At 41.5% G+C, this 19,926-nt stretch overlaps 1 protein-coding gene across 3 annotated transcripts in view; it reads right to left on the bottom strand.

Annotated features, from left to right (window-relative positions):
* Nucleotides 1-19,926, bottom strand: part of LOC126092190 (GDNF-inducible zinc finger protein 1-like) — an 85,364-nt gene that overhangs the window by 46,817 nt on the left and 18,621 nt on the right. For 2 of the 3 annotated variants that reach the window (XM_049907670.1, XM_049907671.1), the window contains exon 2: nucleotides 12,983-13,073. The gene's annotated coding sequence lies outside the window, so the exon portion shown is untranslated. Of the gene's footprint in view, nucleotides 1-12,753; nucleotides 12,812-12,982; nucleotides 13,074-19,926 lie in introns of those variants that run through there. The other variant, XR_007521310.1, reaches the window with a different exon arrangement.

Genomic DNA, 19,926 nt, shown 5'->3' with positions numbered 1-19,926 from the left:
TCACACCACAGATCATTGAGGAAACCATTGTGAATCAATGCAATCTTACAAAGATGGTCAAGAAATTACTCAGCTTCATCAAGTGTCACGGCTTTTCTGATGTGGCAACATTAATATAGTCCTGGAAAGTTCTGAGTCGAATATAACAACGGTAAGTGCATCTCAAACCACCTTATAGTTGAGGTGTAGAGAGGTTAGTAAACATGCAGCTTTCGTTAGAGAGAGAGAGAGAGAGAGAGAGAGAGAGAGAATGCACAGCTTTTATATATACAGGGTGAGTCAGGAGGAAAGATATGTGCTTTGACGGGTGATATTACTCGTGATTCTGGACAAAAAAAACTTCTAATAAACATATGCCCTTCTCTTAACTGTTCCAGGTAAACCAATGTTAACAGCTAGGAATGGGAAAGGTTCAGGTGACAGTAAATTATGGTATTGTTATGTTATGGTTTGTTTAACTGTGTACATTTTCTCACAGAAGACGTTCAAACAGTCCACCATCAACTTCAATGCATGTTGTTACTCTTGTAGACAGGTGTTGTGTCACCGGTTGGAGCTCAGTTTTGCATTCCTTTAACTGGGTACAAACAAGTAAAATACAAGCGAGAAATTCCTCTCGTGTCCACCACTCTGCACTTGTAGACATCGCTCTTCAACATTTCCCCCCCCCCCCCTCCACAAACAGTAATTCAATGGGGTAAGATTGGGTGACCTCGGTGGCCAAGCAATGACTCTACAGCGACCAATCCAATGACCAGAATATGTTGTGTTGAGATACTGTGTCACTGGCTGTACAGAATGTGTCGGAGCTCTGTCATATTGCCAAAGGGATATTCTCCAAGTATTCTGGTAACATATTTTGAAGAAACTCAAAATACCGTGTCCCAGTAAGATGGTTATCTAAAACAACTGGACTGAGAAATGTCATCTAAAATTCGTTTCCACAGTAGCGTGCACATTTTCATTTTTCCATACATGAGAGCTGCGTGTGTTGTTGATTCCGTTGTGGGTAAATGTTGATTCTTCAGTGAACAGAATATGTGGAATTAATCGCTCATCAGCAATGATCCACTGACAGAATTCTTGCCGGGCAGCAGCATCTCCTTCGTGCAGATGATGTACACTCTGCCAATGAAAGGGATACAGACTGTGCTTGTGTACTGTGTGTATCACTCCTGTTTGTGGAACACCAAGTTGGGCTGCAATTTTTCTAGAGCTAGTGGTAGGTTGCGTGTTCCACTACTTGAATGTCCTTAACTTCATGAAGAGCTTGTTGTACAGGACATTCAGAGACAACATTTATGCTGGGAAGTGCACCACACTGACGCAATCCGTGGAACACCCTGCGTTTCGGAAATCGTTGTTGGTATTCTTGCACAGCAGCTGGAATTGCCATTGGACAAAACATAGACAAATATCATGTCAGCCTACTCTGCATGTGTGAAGATCCATGGCATTTTCACAACACAAAACCGTATTCGTTGTTCACATAACAACACTGCAGTACCGAGACTTGAGGTAAACAACTGTACTATGCACAAGTGAGCTGCGTACTGATACGGTTAGTAAGGACAACGCTCACACGTTTCCTATTCCCAGTTGTTTTCATTAGTTTACCCAGAAACAGTTAAGAAAAGGGCATATGTTTATTAGAAGGTTTTTGTTCAGAATCACCAATAGTATCACCCCTCAAAGCATGTACCTTTCCTCCTGACTCACCCTGTATATAGTCTGCAGCAGAGTTTGCTTGACTGAACTGCAGTGCTTAGACAAAGCAGCAGCAGAGAATGTGTGTGTGTGTGTGTGTGTGTGTGTGTGTGTGTGTGTGTGTGTGTGTGGAGGGGGGGGGTGTCTATTTCAGAAGATGACCTTCTTGCCGCAAGCTTAATGTGTTTAATAGTCTTTAGATACTTCTAATGTAGATATAGCTGTGAAACACATGATACCAAAATGCATCCTCCCAATGGGTGTTGATAAATAAAACTAAAAACTCTCACACCACACTTTCAGTTAATATGTTCAGGCTAATATCACTAGAGTAGAGTGATACACAATGAAGGTTTGTCTGCATAATTTATAAATATTTCATGAACTATGATGAATTAAAGCCTCCCGCCACTGTAAAAATGATGCTATTACCATCTAGTTGTGTATGGCAGGCCTTTATTCACAAGGGAGGCCTATGGGCCCAAGAGACAGGGCCAGGGCAGTGAGAGTCACTGTAGCCAGGAGAGGCTGGCAAGAATCACCACCCACTTCATAAGTGACCTGTGATACAGAACCTGTCAGATATTAAGAACATATTTACGGAGTATTTGTGAGAAACAAACTACGACTGTTCCCAGCTTTTACAGACCATTGAAATGAGTATCATTTCAATCCTAAGGAAAAGATGTTTATGACTAACATCATGAATCAACAACAAGAAAGAGAAATTCTCTTTTTATAGTTGCCTGGAGGCACTAGCACACACATTTTCAAATAATCTACTACTCCCATAAGTGAGATCTGGTGGACAAATTCCTCTCACTCTAGCACTGTCTCACATTGTTATGTTTTGTTTTAGGGTGCAAAAACAACTAAGCTCATATGTGCCCCTTCAGAACTGTAGAACACAAATATGACATGGGAGTTATGAGTGACTACACTTCAAACCCAATTGTCAGAAGGAAAGACAGTTAAAAAAAGCAGGGGCTTTCTGTTGGAGGAAGGGCCACAAAATATGCTAGAGAGACAACAGAGGTCCTGACTAAAGATTAAATGTCCTTCACCGTATTGCTACGATGAATAAAAAGTAAAATGCGGTTGACAGCATTGTTCGCTAAAACGGTCGATAACTCAGAAGGCAAACATAAACTAGAACATAAGTGGTTAAAAACGGGGCATTTCTTCAGGAAAGGGTGAACCGTCGAAGGTTGATGGCAATGGGCACAAACTGGTGGGGCACCACCACTTAACAAATGGCGATGGCTAAGAAGACAGTGCCCAATGATCTCCTCACGGCAAGAAGGCCACGAGGAAGTCGGCCGAGCCGCTGGGAGAGGTTTAATTCCTCAGAGCTTGTTCCCGTGACAGGAAGACCAGTGGTGATGCCAAAGTGATGGCACCTGCTGACAGACAGCAATACAGAGATCATTGGAGGTAATCGAAGAACTAGCGGGCTGAGGTACGAGGACTGCTGCCTTGGCAGCAGCGTCAGTGGCCTTGTTTCCCATTAGACTGACATGCCCAGGGTTGCACATAAACATCACAGTGACTCTATCAAGAGTGAGAAACTGAATGCTTCCCTGGACCCGCTGCACTAATGGATAGACAGTGTACAGTACACAAAGGCTCCGAAAGTCGGAGCAAATGAACAATTGAAAAACCTTTGTCACCGGGTGTACTCAATGGCCTGATAAAAGGTGAAGATCTCTGCTGTAAATACTGAGCAGTTTCTGGAAGCTGAAACTGCAAAAATCATCAGTGCCAATGATGAAGGTACACCTAACACCGTGGTCATTCCGAGAGCCACCAGTGTACACGAAGGTACTGTCGTGAAGCTCTGTGCGAAAATCGAGAAATTTACAGCGATAGAGCGAGTCTGGAGTTGTGTCCTTAGGAAGCGAATGTAGTCCGAGGTGAAAACGGGCCACTAAATGAAGCCGAGGTGGTGATGGGTTCACACTGGGGAAACCGGCAGGTAGCTTGAAGTTAAGGTGCCAGAGCACGATTTTTAGACTGAAGTCAGCTGATAGGTATACCTGCTTAAAGGAAGTCCCTCTAACTAAGGGCTCACCTTCAGAGGATGTCACGTTTCCAAGTACGGAAGGAATTAGCATATTTCATCAAAATATAAGGGTTATTAGAGATAAAGTTAGTGAACTGCTTATAGGTGTTGACTCTGAAATTATTGGTATATTGGAGCACCACTTAAATAATTTGACAATTCAGAGGCTTCCTTTACCAGGATACAGATTAGCTGGCTGTTTTTCAAGGAGTTCCTCGAAGGGTGAGGAAGTGGCCATGTACGTAAAAAACAGTATTCCATTTGATTCCATAGATGTATCATGGCATTGCACTGAACAGATATTTGAATGTTGTGCAGGGGCAGTTGAATTTAGTTAAACTAAACTTCTACTTGTTGTTGCTTATAGGTCCCCTAACTGACTTCAGAGCATTTCTGCTCAAGCTAGAAAGGTTTCTCGATTCACTTTATTGGAAGTCCCAGAAATTAATTACATTTGGTGACCTCAATATTAATTTTTTATGTGATGGTGCAAGAAAAAGGAAGTTGGCAGATCTCCTAAATTCATATGATCTGATGCAGACTGTCTTTTTTCCAACTACGATGCAGGGGAACAGTAGTACAGCCATAGACAATTTTTTTATTCATTCTTCATTACTAGATGGGCATTCTGTTAATAAAAGGGTGAATGGCCTTTTACACCATGAAGCACAAGTTTAACACTAAAAGGTTTTAGTACTTTAGTACTCAAACAAATGTCACATATAATTACAAACTATGTAGGAAGTTAATCCAACAGCAATAGAGTTTTTTAAACCTCGCCAAGGAACAAGAGTGGCAGGATGTTTATAGTGTTGATAATATAGATGACAAATATAATGCTTTCCTTAACACATTTCTCATGCTCTTTGAGAGTTGCTTTCCATTAGAATCCTCTAAACTGGGTACTAGTAGTAAAAGGCAGCCCAGGTGGCTGACTGGTGGGATAACATGTAGAACAAAGCAGGAATTATATCAAAATATTACAAGTAGTCACAATAAAGCTACAGTAGCCCATTACAAAAAGTACTGTAAGGTGCTTAAAAATGCTATTAGGAAGGCAAAGAGTCTGTGGTATGCAAATAGAATAGCTAATTCACAGGATAAAATTAAAACCATACGGTCAGTTGAGAAAGAAGTGTCTGGTCAGCAGCACAAGGTCGATGATATAAAGTCAGTTCGTAGTAAAAATCGCCGTATCACCACAAGAGAGGTTGCTGATGATGCCAGCATATCCTTTAGCACAAGCCAAGCAATATTTTTGGATGTTTTGGGCATGAAATGCATAGCAAAAAATTTCTTCCCAAATTGTTTAATTTTGACCAAAAACAACATTGCATATTCATCGCTCAGGAATTGCTGAACATTTTTTATTTATTTATTTATTGTTCTGTGGGACCAAATTAAGGAGAAGTCTCCATATGGTCATGGAACGAGTCAATACATGAAATTATAACACGATATTAGAAACAGATAAAATGAAATATAAAAAAAAACATATTCAGGTGACAAGTCGTAAGTTTAAATAAAGAATATCAACAATGTAACACTGGAATTTGCTTAATTTTTTAGCTCTTCCAGGAGCTCTTCGACAGAATAGAAGGAGTGAGCCATGAGGAAACTCTTCAGTTTAGACTTAAAAGAGTTTGGGCTACTGCTAAGATTTTTGAGTTCTTGTGGTAGCTTATTGAAAATGGATGCAGCAGAATACTGCACTCCTTTCTGCACAAGAGTCAAGGAAGTGCATTCTACATGCAGATTTGATTTCTGCCTAGTATTAACTGAGTGAAAGCTGCTAACTCTTGGGAATAGGCTAATATTGCTAACAACAAACGACATTAAAGAAAATATATACTGTGAGGGCAATGTCAGAATTCCCAGATTTTTGAATAGGGGTCGACAAGAGGTTCTCGAACTTACACCACATATAGCTCGAACAGCTCGTTTTTGAGCCAAAAATACCCTTTTTGAATCAGAAGAATTACCCCAAAAAATAATACCATACGACATAAGCGTATGAAAATATGCGAAGTAGACTACTTTTCATGTTGAAGTGTCACTTATTTCATATACTGTTCTAATGGTAAATAAAGCAGCATTTAGCTTCTGAACAAGATCCTGGACATGGGCTTTCCACAACAGCTTACTATCTATCCGAACGCCTAGGAATTTGAACTGTTCCGTCTCGCTTATAATATGCCCATTCTGTCTGATCAAAATATCGGTTCTTGTTGAACTGTGAGTTAGAAACTGTAAAAACTGAGCCTTACTGTGATTTAGCATCAAATTATTTTCCACAAGCCACGAACTTATTTCATGAACTACATTATTTGTTACTGTTTCAATATGACACACAAGATCCTTCACTATCAAGCTGGTGTCATCAGCAAGCAGAAATATTTTTGATTCACCTGTAATACTAGAAGGCATATCATTTATATAAATAAGAAACAGCAGTGGCCCCAGCACCGACCCTTGGGGAACGCCCTACTTAACAGTGCCCCATTGGGACTGAACATCACTACCACTCTCAATATTGCGGAGAATTACCCTCTGCTTTCTGTTCTTAAAGTAAGAGGTGAACCAATTGTAAGCTACTCCCCTTACTCCATAATGGTCCAACTTCTGCAGTAATATTTTGTGGTCAACACAGTCAAAAGCCTTCGTTAAATCAAAGAAAACACCTAGTGTTCGCAACCTTTTATTTAATCCGTCCAAAACCTCACAGAGAAAAGAGAATATAGCATTTTCAGTTGTTAAACCATTTCTGAAACCAAACTGAACATTTGACAGCAAATTATGTGAATTTAAATGCTCCAGTAACCTTGTATATACATCCTTCTCGATAACTTTAGCAAACACCTATGGCATAGAAATAGATCTAAAATTGTCAACAATATCAATGTCTCCCTTTTTATAAATAGTCAACAATGATCCAGAACTTCTAATAAAGTTTATAACAGGTGACAAAACATGGATACACAGGTATGACATTGAAACCAAGGGCCAGTCGTCCCACTGGAAACTGCCTGAAGAGTCAAGAGCAAAAAAAATTTGTCAAGTTCAATCACATATGAAGGTTCTTCTCACTGTTTTCTTCAATTACAATAGAATAATAGTGCATCATGAGTTTTTGCGTTATGGTCACCCAGTCAATAAGGAATACTACCTGGAAGTTATGCACCATTTATGTGAAGCAGTCTGAAGAAAACGACCAGAACTGTGGCAAAACCACACTTGGACATTGCATCACGACAATGCTCGGCCTCACACCTCAATGTTTCTTCATGATTTTTCGTAAGAAACAAAAATATAATGTTACCTCACCCACTGTATTTATCAGATGTGGCCCCCAGCAACTTCTTTCTATTCCCGAGGCTGAAGAGAACTGTGAAAAGATATTGTTTTGACCACCGTTGATGATTTAAAAACAGAATTGCTGAAGGAGCTGAACACCATAACAAAAAGCGAGTTCCAGAAGTGCTTCCATGATTGGAAAAAGTGCTAGCACAAGTGTATTATATTTGAGGGGGATTACTTTGAAGGGGACACAGTTGATGTTGATCAATGAATACAGACTGGTTAAGAAAAACAAAAATTCCAGTTACTTGTTGACCACATCTCGTATGTAACATTTTTACTGCTTTGAAGAACAATGGAAGTTTGAAGTGCAGGAAATCTTCAATATTTTTTATTCACATGTTTGCTGATAGTTACTTCACCTTTAGGGTTCTTACACCATTCATAGGAGTGCGTTGAAACTTTGAAGAGTTGGGCACATGACCGTGAAGATTTCTGTGGGCGTAAGACCAACCCGCCACTTATGGGGATGGGTTTGAAGAGGGCTGACAAAGCTGTGCACAGGGAGCAATTTCAATCAAATTTGTTTATACATGGCTCATTATCTGAATAATTATATCATGGGAGTAATATACTTCAACCACCCATAGGAGTGAGAAAACGTGACGTGTAAAAATATTCAATAACCACCAACACTAGTACCAAATCCATAGTTTTCAGGGTCACTAGACATATTGGTGACAGTCATTATGACATTTTATCCCGTGAGTTGGCAGTAGTGGTGCTGGAATGTGCACAGACAATGACGTATCAGCATATCTCCATAATATCTGACGGAATTTCTGACAAAATTGGCATACATATCACTTGTTATCAGGACAAATTTACTGCAACTTACCACTGTGGCTGATGGTGTGGGTGAAAAGGGATGACATAAAAGCATAAATGAGGAACACCTAGAGCAATTTCAAACAAACTTCCTATAAACATGTATAAAAATACTGCGGGAGTAAGGCAATCCTACTAACACAAAAGATGGGGAGGGGTGGCAGGTGACAATGGGAAGTGGTGAAACACAGAAATGTCCAAAAATGACCTGTTGGTATTTCTTTCCTGCAGTTAGTTTACTGGAATACTTCAAACGTATGAAGCAGCATTGTGTCATTCAGCACATCAACCACATCACGGGAACGAAAACTGCAGCAAATCAATAATTTTGCCAGTGTGTTTTGGAACCAAAGATCATACCAGATGGCTCAATACCACAGATACATTTAATGTCCTGTCTAGAGGTGCTTGGTGTAGAACAGCAGAAAATTAGACAGTTGCCAGCAAAAGTCCTTTTCCTTGAACTAATGATTGATTACTGGTGGAATTACAAGTTTCCTCAGAATTCAAATTAAATAGTAGGGCAAAATTCAATAGAGGTACAAATTAAATACATGTGCAAATATCTGTGAAATATGTTAAATTTATGTGAAATACATATGTTTGTGAAATATATATAACACATTTGCATATTTGGGCAAAACTGTTGGCAAAAAATTTTCAAGTGTGTAGATTAAATCTGAAAAATCAGTACTATTCACATGGTCCGTTATGCTCACAAGTACAACAGTCAACAAGTTTGTTTATTTTTACAGAAAATGGAAAAACCGAAAACACTGTATATCCCAAAATATTTGAATACACATTTTACACTATATTTAATGCATACCACAAATCACTGTCTTTCATTTATTTTGTACATGAAATTGTGCCTGCTTTATATACCTACTTAGAAGAAGAAGAAGAAGCATTACACTTCATGGTGTGCACAGCTTGTACTAAAATAAATTTTAGAGGCACCTCTGGTAAAACTTCCCTACAAATAAAGTGACTACTTTATTGCAGTAGTCTACTCCACTATGAGCTGGTGGATAGCCAAACAAATACCCCAATGTTATATGTAAATTGAAGGGTATCACTGCTGTTAGCTGCACTAGTACATTATTTGGAATTAGCGGCAATGAGTGAAAATGTGTACCGGACGAGGAGTCAAACCCGGGATCTCCTGTTCAGAAGGCAGGTGCATTAACCACTGTGCCATCTGGGATACGTCTGAAAGAACAGACACAATGCATTTATATGATTGATACACCTAGCTGGGCAATGGATCCAACTTCTCCAGTGCTGATGCACTAATAGATCTACATCTACATCGATAATCCACAAGCCATCGTACAGTGCATGGCGGACGATACCCTGTACCACTACTTGTCATTTCCTTTCCTGTTCCACTTGCAAAAAGAGCAAGGGAAAAATGACTGTCTACATTCCTCCACAAGTCCTATTTTCTCGTATCTTATCTTAGTGGTCCTTACATGCAATGTATGTTGGCAGCAGAAGAATTGTTCAGTAGTCAGCTACAAATGTAGGTTCTCTTAAGTTTTTTCAGCAGTGTTTCTTGAAAAGAACATCACACATTCTCCAGGGATTCCCATTTGAGTCCCCGAAGCATCTCCGTAACACTTACATGTTGTTCAAACCTACCGGTAAGAAATCTAGCAGCCTGTCTCTGAATTACTTTGATGTCTTTCTTCAACCCAACCTGGTATGAATCCCAAACACTCGAGCAGTACTCAAGAACAGGTCCTATATGCTGCCTGCTTTACAGGTGAACCATTCTTTCCTAAAATTCTCCCAATAAACTGAAGTTGACCATTCGCCTTCTTTACCACAGTTCTCACATGCTCGTTCCACTTTATATCACTTTGCAACATTACACCCGGATATTTAAATGACTTTACTGTCAAGCAGGACACTAGTAATACTCTATCCGATCATTACAGGTTTGATCATCCTACTCACTCGCATTAAATTACATTTTTCCACATTTAACCATTCATAACACCAACTGTACATTTTGTCTAAGTCATCTTATATGTTCCTACAGTCACTCAACTTCGACACCTTACCATACACCACACCATCATCAGCAAACAACTGCAGATTGCTGCCCACCCTGTCCACCAAATCATTTATGTGTATAGAGAACAACGGCAGTCCTATGACACATCCTTGTGGTACTCCCGACAAAGCCTTTGTCTCTGATGAACACTTGCCAAGTACAACATACCGGGTTCTATTACTTAAGAAGTCTTTGCACCTCTCACATTTCTGTGAACTTATTCCATATGCTCGTACTTTCGTTAACAGCCTGCAATGGGGCACCTTGTCAAATGCCTTCTGGAAATCTAGAAATATGGAATCTGCCTGTTGCCCTTCATCCATAGTTCTCAATATATTATGTGCGAAAGGGGCAATCTGTGTTTCGCACGAGCAATGCTTTTAAAACCGTGCTGATTTGTGGACATAAGCTTCTCAGTCTGAAGAAAGTTTATTATATTCGAACTGAGAATACATTAACGGATTTTGCAGCAAACCAAAGTTAGAAATATTGGTCTGTAATTTTGCAATTCCGTTTTTTTACCCTTCTTATGTTCTTACTGGAGCCACCTGTGCTTTTTCCTAGTTGCTTGGGACTTTATGCAGGGTAAGAGATTCAAGACAAATGAAGCTAGGTAAGGAGCCAGTGTCATAGAGTACTCTTTATAAAATCAAATTGGGATTCCATCTGGACCTGGTGATTTTTATTTGCTTTCAAACCTTTCAGTTGTTTGTCTATGCCAGATATCCTTATTGCTATGTCATCCATACGAGTGTTTGTCCGAAGGTGAAATGACAATATATTTGTACGATTCTCCTGCGTGAACGATCTTCTGTCGGAATCTCAAGAGTAGTGAACAGGTGTCAGTGGACAGGAATTGTGAATAGGTGGTGCTCAGTGGGAATGTGGATTGGCCGTGAGGTGTGCTGAGATAGTCAGTGCAGTTGCAATAATGCCATGTCCTGGATGGTGTATTGGTTAACGCACCTGCCTCGCAAACAGTAGATCCTGCATTTGGATCCGGGTTCAGTACACATTTTCACTTGTCACCACTGATTCCGCATACTGTCCCGCTGCAGCTGACGCAGCGTTCCTCTTCAATTTTCATATAATGTTTCACAGCTGTGGATTTTCTTGGTGTCTATTCTTTCGGACATGTCTAAAGGAACGGACACCACGCATTCATAAAATACTGAACAGTTTGTTCTTTAGTTGCCATTTGTATTTTCTCTCAGACTTAACATGAAACCCAACTCTGGTGTTGATTTGAGTGTGTGAAAATTGGCAGCATTTTAATTACAGCTTAACTGGTAGGTTGTGCCTTCACTGGGCCAACGTAACAAAATGTATTAGTTTTGATTTGCCATTATACAGTTCCCAACAAAAGAAGTAAGATACACAATTGTATACTTCATATTTAGCAAGAAACACACAGCAATTTATATTTCTGTGATGGAGAAGAAACTATTTTCAGTCTACTTCAATGCAATTATACAAAGAGGGAAACAGCTACTGAATCACATGGCTGCTTTTACTACCACTTCAAAGTAGTTCAGACCACTGAGGTATGCAACTGATATAATAGTCTGAGCTGAGGAAGCAGAAAATATGATAAATCCGAGGAACGTTCGAAAATTAAAGTTTGCACATAAACCTACTACTGACTCAGTGACTGCACTGAGCGTAACACTTTCAGACTTGTGATGCACAAATGGTTTTCATAGACAAATAATGTTTGGGCCTGTAATAATCACTGCAGGCTTGTTGCCATCCACTGTCAAACTTCTACAAATGCAGCCAGTGTTCGATAGTGAAGCAGAATATTTAAGAATGAGCAAAAAACATCTGTTACAGATTGGGGCTACTGTCTGTTATGCCATGAAAGTTAGGATGGGTCATCTAATTGAGCAGAATTAATCCTGAATGATTAATGAACCACGTGATCAGTGTACAGGTTTTGTGGATGATGATATTCAAGATACCGCCATGGACTGCTTGTTGACTCTACAAACAGTCACAAGATACACAGAGGGCTAAATAAACTGATGTTTAATTGAGACCAATGAAATGATATTTAAATGATTATGGGGATGAGTGAATAGAATATGTGCCAAATATAGCGTCTCATTTCTGTAATCTGTTAACAAATATTTCCAGATGACAATTTTTTTTTTTAAATTTTCTAAATGACCATTATACTTATGCATACTGATAATTAATTGAAATCACACCAGCTTACAGAGGATGACTGCGGACATAAAAAGTTCCCAAAATTTAATGTGGTCATATTTTCCAATGTAACCTTCTAGTCTCCTCTGTTTTAGTGTCAGACTGATTAAAAATAGTGTCCAATTACTAGTTCCCAAATTAAAGCATATCTTTTTACTCAGAGAAAGTGGTTTATTTACACAGACATAACTACTACATATTTACAAATAAAATGCATTAGGCACAACAGCAATTCACTTTTTCTCAGCTTGCTCCAGAGCTTTCAGCATTTCTACGTCTCTCTTGCGTTGCAGCTGTTCCGCAAACTCTTGGATTTGTTTTCTATGCTGTGCACTCTCAGGGGGATACAATTCTCTTCTTGTCTTAATAACCCACTCTTCAAAGTATTCTGGCTGATTAAAAAAATGAAACATAGCAACAGGAAATGAAAGATATATTGCCATTTTTGCAGCTTCAAGTTTCCAGCCTCCCATTATCTGCTCCTTTTCTATAACGACCTGAAGTAATAAATAGACTGTAGAGTTTGTTCTGTCACATTAATATCTTCTATGATAATAAAGGAAATGTTCCCCATAGAAACAATATACCTGCAAAAGTAGAAATAATAATTACTTCACACTTTATTCCTTGTGTCAAATTTTAATGTAAATATAAGTTCCATAAAAGTTTTTATTGGCAATTAGATATTCCACCAATCATTCCATACCAATATCTACAACAAATGTGTAATGGTAAACCGTTTAAATAGTTTTAATTACCTTGTGAATAGAGAAGAGTTCACTAGTCCCACTTTGACACCGTTTCAGCACAAGCATGGATTTCTTACGGATGCACTCTCTTTCCTGGGCACTGAAACAACATTGAAGGCACCATAAACATATTTAATTAATGTCACAAACAACTTAACAACTGTGGAGTGGCAACAGGTTGCAGTATTGGCTTCTCACTGCTGTGCTAAGACAACTGACATCCAATGTAAACAACACGAGGAAAAAGATAGATTGCTACTAAACGTAAAGGTGACACATTGAGTTGCAGACAGGCACAACGGAAAGACTTTTACACATTTAGCTTTTGACCACAGCCTCCTTCAGAAAAGAAAACACATTCATTCACACAAGCACACGTGACCACCATCACCGGCAGGTCGTACTGAAGCGCCATTCCAGTCCGGGCTGCTGGTGATGGTGGTCATGTGCGCATGAAGTGTGCTTGCTTGTGTACATTGTTTGATACGGAATGTATTTCTACCTTTATTCTATCAACTAGTGCTGAGGTATGGATGTTGTCTTGGAGTGTTTACCATATACACTCCTTAATTATTGAATCTCGGACAGCTTAAAAGATATTGGAGAAAAGTATCAGTGCGAGCACTGTGGGATCGCGATGCCTCGATGCACAGCTGACTCGGCCAGTGGTCGAGTTCAAGTTTGTAGACTGCCGTAGTTATTACTGGAATGTCTCATACTTATATATATGGCGCAGTTTTTCTCTTCTGCTAATTTTGATAGCAATTTTACACAGAGAAATATGACCATGAGAAAAGTGGAAGATGATGTTAACATGTTCAGGAAGATATAAGAATGTCAGTTAAGCACAAGAATTCAATTTGTGAGACTTTAAGATATTGTTTCATTATACCAGAAGGAAGAATCTGAGATCTCCACAACTTCTCAACTTGAGGCAAAAGAGGTGGACTAATATTTTCTTTAATCTTCTTTCACATGATTACTTAAAATCTAAATGCTGTACAGAAAAACTGGCATTTAATTAAATTGAACTATAAAAAATTACACACAAATTTAACTGACGACTTATTCAATTAAACTGAAAATACTTCATTTAATTTCTCAGTTTAATTTTCAAATTTTTGTCTCTCCAATGAAGCAACATGTATTCAGTTCATTGTGAACCAAGCTATTACGGAGACTATTAAGTGTCACAACTCACGTGCTATCAGCAGATTTTCTTGTAATGAAGGTATTCACCTGGTCGGTCAGTTTAAAAGAGGGGGTGGAAGGGACCAAACTGCGAGGTCATCGGTCCCTCGTTCTCAGTAAAATAATTACGCAACGGAAAAAAGAAAAGAAAGGAGACATACAGCACAATACCGAGAGAAAGGAAGAACCAGAAGAATGACAGAAGGACAACCGACACTACTACGGACAAAAACAGGAAAAGAAAACCATAGAGAGAAGCAAGAAACAGGCAGAAGGGGGTAAAAACAAGAGAGCAGATGACCGTGGCTGGCCGACCACGAGAATAAAAAGGAAAAGCCAGCCACTCTGTGGCACATTAAAACATCCACCCTAAAAGCATTAGAGTGGAGAACACAAAGGGACAAAGGACATGCACTAAAATTGATATAGAATGATAAAACCCACTGTCGCGTATAAAACGTAAAACTAAATTAGCTGATGAGACATTGTCAGCTAAAATTTATGGCAACGAGTCTGGTACCTGAAGACTCCACCGCAGGGCAGCCAAAGAAGGACAGCTCACCAAGATACGGGCCACTGTCAGCCGAGTGCCACACCGACACAGGGGTGGGTCATCACGGTGCAGGAGGTGGCCGTGTGTCACCCGAGCGTGGCCAATGCGGAGCAGGCAGAGAACCAAAGAGTCCCTGCGAGAGGCCCGCATGCAGGACTGCCACTCATTCGTAGTCTGCTTAATGGCAGGCAGTTTGTTGTGCGTGATGAGGGTATGTCATTTCATCTCCCAAAGCCACAAAACCTGAACGCAGCTCGGTTGCAGAGAAGCCGATCTCCACAAGCAGTTTCCGCATAGCCCGTTCGGCCAACCTGTCGGCAAGTTTGTTGCCCGAGATTCCGACGTGGCCCGGGATCCAGACAAACACTACTGAACGACCGGACCGTTCCAGGGAATAGACGGACTCCTGGACGGTCGCTGTCAAAGGACGACTAGGGTAGCACTGGTCGAGAGCTCGTAGGCCGTTCGAGGAGTCAGTACACAGAAGAAATGCCTTCCCGTGGCACGAATGGATGTGCTCAAAAGCACCAGATACAGCCACCAGCTCTGCAGTGAAAACACTACAGCCATCGGGCAAGGAATGCTGTTCGATATGTCCTCCGTGGACATACGTGAAGCCGGCACGAATATCAGCCATCGAGCCATCGGTGTAAACCACTTCGTTGCCTCGGTACTTGTCAAGAATCGAGAGGAAATGGCAGTGGAGAGCCGCGGGGTTAACCGAAAGGTCCAGGCGAAGCTGCGGCCTAAGTGTACACCACGGAAATGTACGTGAATGGACCTGAAGTATAGGAGGTAAAGGCAAGGACTCCAGTTCAGAAAGAAGGGATCAGACACGAACTGCAAATGGAAGCCCTGACCTGGGCTGCCGATGTGGGAGATGAACCGACGTGGGTGGGAAAAGGAGACTGTGATTCGGATGCGCAGGAGAACTATGAACGAGTGCTACGTAACTGGCCAGCAGTTGTGCACGCCTAACCTGCGATAGAGGCACTCTGGCTTCTACAAGGACGGTGGTCACCGGACTCGTCCTAAAAGCTCCTGTCACTAGGCGAACGCCACAGTGGTCCACTGGATCGAGTAAATGCAACGCTGAAGGTGCCACCGAACCATAAATCAGACTCCCGTAGTGAATGCAGGATTGAACAAGGGCTCTGTACAGCTGCAGCAGCATAGAGCGACCTGCACCCCAGCTGGTGTTGCTCAGCAGCGGAGCGTCACGAGGTGCTGCCAGCACTTCCATTTAAGCTGCCAAAGGTGAGGAAGCCAAGTCAATCGGGCATCGAAAACCAGTCTTAAGAATCGATATATCTCTACTACAGTGAGTGGATCGTCATTAAGGTGAAGTTCTCGTTCTGGACGAATGGTACGACACCGACAGAAGTGCATAACACGTGACTTTGTGGCCCAAAACATGAAACCGTGGGCTAGAGCCCATGACTACGCCTTGTGGATGGATCCCTGTAGGCACCGCTCAGCAACACCAGTACTGGTGGAGCTGTACGAAATGCAGAAGTCGTCTGCATACAGAGAAGGTGAGACGGACAGCCCTACAGCTGTTGCTAGACCATTAATGGCCACTAAAAATAGAGACACACTAAATACAAAGCCCTGCGGGACCCCATTCTCCTGGATATTGGGGGGGAGGGGGGGGGGGGAGGACTATGGGAGGCACCACCTTGGACATGGAAAGTACGAAGCGACAGGAAATTCTGGATAAAAATCAGGATTGGGCCTCGGAGACCCCACTCGTATAATGTGGCAAGGATATGATGTGGCCAGGTAGTGTCATACACTTTTCGTAAATAATAATAATAATACAATTACCCGAAAGTTCCTCAATGCAATATAACATATACCGTACAGTTAAAAGGAAGTCACGCTTGATCAAGGTCCGCGTCACTTTCCATTTTTGACCAGACATAACGTCTGAGAAAAGAAAGAAAGAATAATAATAAAAATAAAAAACGGCAACCAGGTGTTGGTGTCTGTAAAAGGCTGTCCAGATTGCAGACTCTAGGGCACAAGATTATCAGTGGTAAAGTGACCCTGGCGGAAGCCGCCCTAACATGGAGCCAGTAGGCCACACGACTCCAGCACCCAACCCAACCCCAGACATACTGTACGTTCCAGCAGCTAACAGAACATTGGTGAGACTGATGGGCCGACAGCTATCCACATCAAGCGGGTTTCAGGGTGTATACGTGGAGAAGGAAAAAAAATTCCCGGATCTCCCGGTTAAAAATAAATTTTCTCCCGGGTGAAAATACACTTTTTCCGTGTTAAGTGACAGTATACTTGCCCTCGGAACTGTAAAACTCATCCTTTGAATGGATACGGTTTTATACAGCAGCGTAGAATTTCCCGGCACTTTAGAAAACGAAACTCGTGGGAAAAACACGTTTTGTAAAGATCTTTGATGTGCAGCAACATGTACGCTGCATGTTTTCATATTACGAAAGTATAAATTCAAATTCCACCACCAGGAAAAGTCAATGGTTTAAATTAATATACATAGTGTTGCTACAAGAAAGGCAAAGCTTTCGCGTATATTATTTGTCTCTAAGATTAATAAGCTACAAGAGAAGCTAAGCTTTCACAAATAGGCCTAATGTTGATCTGTTTAGCGGATGTTACACTTTAAGATACATCACACAAATACGCCAGTAAAATTTTTAATACCGACGTAGATGTCTTCTGGCCTCGAAATTCTTCTAAATGGCTCGTCATCAAAGAGTTGATTTTTAAGAGAGAGTAAACGCTCTGCGATTTAAAAAATTCATCGTACATTCTCGCACATAGTTCATCTTGCGTAAAAGGATATTAACTTTGAAAATAGCAATTTTTGAACAACAATTCGCAATATTTTCCCGCATCCTGTTAGAAATAGATTCATTTCAGCAGTTGCCAGAGAGTGCCAGATAAGAGGCGTCACCGCACTTGCGCAGCTACGTATGTATGTTCGTACGCTAAAACATTAAAAGATCTTACATTATGTCATAAAAGAAACAAGACATCAGAGGATACTCCAAGAGTGTTGGAATTTCGTGAACCATACTAAAATGCATAGTTCGCCTTAAAACACACAATTGTATGTCCAGATTCCCAACGACGTAGGCCTCGACCTGATATTAAGCTTTTCGGTGTGGTTTTCGGGACGTGAATTTTCTTGGAGTACCGGTACTGCATTAGCTCATGTTTGGGTCTTCATTATGGCATAATGCCATACGTGCTAGAAGCTGAAAACGTGCATTTGAAATGCAGCGAACGGTTGAAACTAGCCAATAGTGTGGAATTAAACACTTCGTTTCAAGTAAAATGACTGCCTCAGCAGGAAAGCTTAATAAAGGCCAAATTTCTTTAGCAAACCGACAAAAATAACTTTACTGTTCTGCAAGGCGATTAATGCTTGACTGTCAGAAAGGTGGAACTAAAATAAAATCTGAAACTAGTAACATATTTTAGGCTTCTGTAATTATGTGAATGTATTTTAATTCACTTGATAGCTCCCAGCCACAGAGATCCGTCTTGTTTCATTTGACGTGAGAGTAGTAAACGAAAAGGAAAACAAAAATCAGTAACTGTAAACACGGGTCACGTGGAGGTTATGGGCGGTAAAATCTCCCAAAATTAGGAAAGGTTTAGGGAGTTGATCAATCAGTGCAATTAATACATTCAGGGACACTACTCCATCTGGAGGATACACATGACAGATAGTTATTTCCTGCACTATCCTTATTCTGACAGCTACAGCTTCAAGAGGGTTTTGAAGGGACACAGGTTCACTACAGACTGAATTTAGGACATAAACGCAAACTCCACCTGACACACTTTTACAGTCAGGTTCCTACAGAATCCCTTATAGCCGCAGAGGGCAGCGGTCCGCATTGCCGGGAACCAGGTTTCCTGGAGGGCAATGCAGAAAGCAGGTGTAAAGCTTAACAACTGCCACAGCTCAGCCAGGCGGTGGGAAAAACCACCACAATTCCACTGGAGGAACATGTCATCGTGAGACTGGGAAGGCACGGAACATTCAATGAGTCAGTTTACATCTCAGGGTCACCTGCTGCCACAGACTTTTTGCCTGAGCAGTCTATATACATTTTGTCTGAGGGTCCGGCAAGATCTAGGTCCTCAGCGAACGCCAGAATCTCCACCTCAGCCGCAGAGCTCAGAGGTACCAGTGGTGTGAGTGCCACCGCAATTCCCTCGGTTTTGGGGACCTTCTTTTTGGATTCCTCTCAAAGTTCCTCGGGTTTCCCTGGCTGGGAGAACTTCACTGATTCAATCTCCAGGACTGGGGATGATCGTGAAGCCCTGCAACCAGTTGGGGCTCTTCAGCCACTGGCGGGTGTTATCCTTCCCACTAGCAGAAACCTGGGAAGGGAGTGACTCGAGGGTCACCTTCCTAGCGAGAGCAGCCGAAGAAGTTGTATGCTTCTCCTACTTAGAACTGGGAAGTGGGGATGGACGTCCCTGATGGTTTGGGGAGCAGGGGGGTGTTGTTCCTGAAGTAGGTGGTGCAGGAGCAACAGGGAGGAAAGTGCCTCCCACCATCAAGGGGGCAGGTGTTATCTTTCGGCTCTGAGAGGTGACTGAGGTTGGCAGAGCTTGTACACGATGTAGGCATTAAAATTTCCTCTTAGCCTCAGTGTAGGTCAGTCGGTCCAGGGTCTTGTACTCCACGATTTTCCTTTTTTTCTGGAGAATCCTGCAGTCTGGCAAGCAAGGCGAATGGTGCTCTCCACAGTTGACACAGATGGGAGGCAGGGCACATGGAGTATTGGGACGTGACGGGCGTCCGCCATCTCGACATGTGACACTGGAAGTACAGCAGGAAGATGACCGAACTTCAAACATTTAAAGCACCGCATTGGGGGAGGGATATAGGGTTTCACATCACAGCGGTAGACCATCACCTTTACCTCCTCGGGTAATGTATCACCTTTGAAGGCCAAGATGAAGGCACTGGTGGCAACTTTATTATCCCTCGGACCCAGGTGGACATGCTGAACGAAATGTACAACTCGCCATTCTAAATTGGCACGCAGCTCATCGTCGGACTGCAAAAGAAGGTCCCTGTGAAATATGATACCCTGGACTATATTTAAGCTCTTATGGGGTGTGATGGTTATAGAAAAACTCCCCAGCTTGTCACAAGCAAGTAATACTCATGACTGGGCAGAGGATGCTGTTTTGATCGAGACTG

The sequence above is a fragment of the Schistocerca cancellata genome, chromosome 7, assembly GCF_023864275.1.
Source record: "Schistocerca cancellata isolate TAMUIC-IGC-003103 chromosome 7, iqSchCanc2.1, whole genome shotgun sequence".
Classification (NCBI taxonomy): Eukaryota; Metazoa; Arthropoda; class Insecta; order Orthoptera; family Acrididae; genus Schistocerca; species Schistocerca cancellata.
This window is presented reverse-complemented; position numbering and strand designations above follow the sequence as displayed.